Here is a 3,483-nt window from a genome sequence, read left to right as displayed (position 1 = left end):
GGCGAGGGATAACAAACTGAAGAAACAAACGGCAGGGGGCAGTGCAACAGGAATAGCCTAGTGTGCCAAATACTCTGGCGCCGGCCTTGGGCATCAGCTTATTTATTTGGGTTTCTAAATGTATTGTAGCATGCAAATTAAGATGTATATTTCAATGTTTTGAAAACATTTCAACTTAAAACAAAAAAAATCTTAAACATCTGAAGATTTCAGGACATTTAAATAGAAAACAACAGTCTGAATATTAGCTGACCATTATTCAATCCTTGGCAAAGGTGTCAAGCACACATTATAAAACATGAGTGACTTAAAAAGACCAAAATTTGATCGTTTCAAATAGTAGACATGTTTATTTATTAATACAGACCAATGGCAACGTGGTTAGGGCGTTTCCTTACAATGTCACAAGATGAAGCTGTAACGTAACAAATATTTTGGGGGCATGGTTGTATACATAAAACAATTCAATTTTAATTAAGAAAATAATTAATATATCCTTTATCACAACAGCCATACTTAAATAAATAGGATACTTGAGTTTTGGAAATTATTAATAGATGTTTAATTATGAAGTATAAAATACAGGTTGAAGGATCATGTGACTGTGTGGGATTCACAACTGAAAGATAATGGATGTACACCATGCAGTAAGTGGTACTTTTTAAAAAAAACTTTTTAAAATGATTTTTCTTAAGAATTTAAACTTGTGCATAAAATACAGTTTTTTAAGCTGCTTATGGCAATGAGAAATACATTACAATCGCTTTATTTAATAAGCCTGTGTTCTTGGCCAAATATTCGATGTGTATAGCATTCATTAACACAGGTATGCAGCACGCGGCTTGAAATTGTGTCACCAATTGCAGACGTATTTAAGAATTTATTCTTAAATCTTAAGATATCGGCACAAACTAAAAGAAAAACTGTCTTTTATGCACTAAAGATTTTTACTAATGTATTTCAATGACTTGAGATAGTCTTAACGGTGTGGTTACATTCTGTCCAGCCATTGTGTTAACCCCTGAAAACTCTGTTGATCCTGCATCTTGAATAGTATAAATACAATAATGAATTTGGATTAAAATATTTTGAAAAAAAAATAAGAAAATAAGTGCAAAAATATACACCATAATGCGCATTAAGTGTTTGCCTTTCAGACTAACAATGTGAATTGTGGGTCAAACAAACATTCTTCATAAGGGTGTTATACAAAATATATGCCAAAGTGATTAGTTACATGAGTACCACTCCTCCTCGGGAATAATCAACAGTTGAATAAAGCCATGTTTGATAGTCATGAAGCTCTGAAAATTCACTTCAGTAGGGAGATCAGTACACGTAAGACAACCGGGCAGAAGGGTCACATTTACTTGTAGTTGTGGGAAAGGCAAAAGATAAATCAACAAGAGGGCCAAGATGGCCCTTGTTCGCTCACCTGAGAGGAGTCGGTTCATTCAATCTTTACCAAACGTCAAACTTGACCTAGATATTGTCCAGACAAACATCCTGGTCAAGTTTCATCATTATTGAACCAAAACTCTGGCATATGGAGTGTTTTTGTTTTTGTAAGATTTGACCTGGTGACCTATATTTTGAGTTGACCCCCCCCCCCTAACCAAACATCAAACTTTGCTTTAAAAAAATAAATATTATGACCAAGATTCAAATTGATGATTGGGAAAAAATTGTGACTTCTAGAGTGTTCACAAGCTTTTTTTACTATATAAATATAAGAAAATATAAGAAACCCCCTCCCCTCCGGCTGCCATGTTATTCAACTGACTGGAACCATTTTCGAACTCAACTCTCATATCAAGGAAACAAATGGTCTGACCAAATTTCATGAAAATTGGGCCAAATATGTGACTTCTAGAGTGTTCACATGTTTTCACTATATACATATAGAGAAAAATGACCCGCCCACTGGCGGCCATGTTTTTTCACCGATCTGGACCATTTTCAAACTCGTCCGAGATATCAATAAAACCAATGTTTGACCAACTTTCATGATGATTGGGCAAAAATTGTGACTGCTAGTGTGTTTACAAGGTTTCTCTACAGCCAAATAAGAAAAACTGCCCCCCCCCCCCCGCAGCCATGTTATTCAATTGACCGGAACCATTTTCAAACTCAAATCTCGTATCAAGGAAACAAATGTTCTAACGAAATTTCATGAAAATTGGGCCAGAAATGTGACTTCTAGAGTGTTCACATGTTTTCACTATATACATATAGAGAAAAATGCCCCGCCCACTGGCGGCCATGTTCTTTCACCAATCTGGACCATTTTCGAACTCGTCCGAGATATTAATAAAACAAATGTTTTGACCAACTTTCATGATGATTGGGCAAAAATTGTGACTTCTAGCTAGTGTGTTTACAAGGTTTCTCTATAGTCAAATAAGAAAAACTGCCCCGCCCACTGGCGGCCATGTTATTCAACGGACCGGAACCACTTTTGAACTCGACCAACATATCATTAAGACAAACATTTTGACAAAGTTACATGAAGATTGGGCATGAAATGTGACTTCTACAGTGTTTACAAGGTTTTTCTTTTTTTTTGACCTAGTGACCTAGTTTTTGACCCAGCATTACCCAGTTTCGTTCTCGATCGAGATATCATTGGGGCAAGTGTTCTGACCAAATTTCATGAAGATCGGACAAAAAATGTGGCCTCTAGAGTGTTTACAAGGTATCTCTATAGCCAAATAAAGAAAACTGCCCCGCCCACTGGCGGCCATGTTTTTCAACGGACCAGAACCACTTTTGAACTCAACCAACATCATTAAGACAAACATTTTGACAAAGTTTCATGAAGATTGGGCATGAAATGTGACTTCTACAGTGTTAACAAGGTTTTTCTTTTTTTTAACTATAGTGACCTAGTTTTTGACCCGGCATCACCCAGTTTGAAACTTGACCGAGATATCATTGGGACAAAGCTTCTGAACATGTTTCATGAAGATCGGAAGAGAAATGTGCCCTCTGGAGTGTTTACCAACAAATGTTAACGGACGGACAGATGACGGACAAAGACCGGTCACAAAAGCTCACCTGAGCAAACAGGTGAGCTAAAAATCAGAAAATAATTTTTTCTATTAAAAAATTCTGGCCTTAAGGGGAAAAACCATGGGAATATTGAATCCTTTCCCAACAGAGAAAATAAATCTCAAAATAAACCCTAATGCAAACACATATCCTCTATTAACACTTACCATTCACAATTGGCATGCTGTGCTCAAATGAGTTCAAAATAAACATTTCATAAAATAAAATAATTGCAAATTTTATGATATTGTGGATGAGTACATTCTGGAGTTGAGTGATTTTTTGTCTAGTGTCGTTCTCTTTTAACTGTTGATTGTACATTTAAAGTACAATGTAACAGGATATTTTTTTTATTCAAAATACAGAATGGAACACTCTACATCGGGCTCAATGGCATATCAGTTACCAGCCAGGCAGCTCAAAACTCTATAC

This window comes from Dreissena polymorpha, chromosome 1, assembly GCF_020536995.1.
Source record: "Dreissena polymorpha isolate Duluth1 chromosome 1, UMN_Dpol_1.0, whole genome shotgun sequence".
Classification (NCBI taxonomy): domain Eukaryota; kingdom Metazoa; phylum Mollusca; class Bivalvia; order Myida; family Dreissenidae; genus Dreissena; species Dreissena polymorpha.
This window is presented reverse-complemented; position numbering follows the sequence as displayed.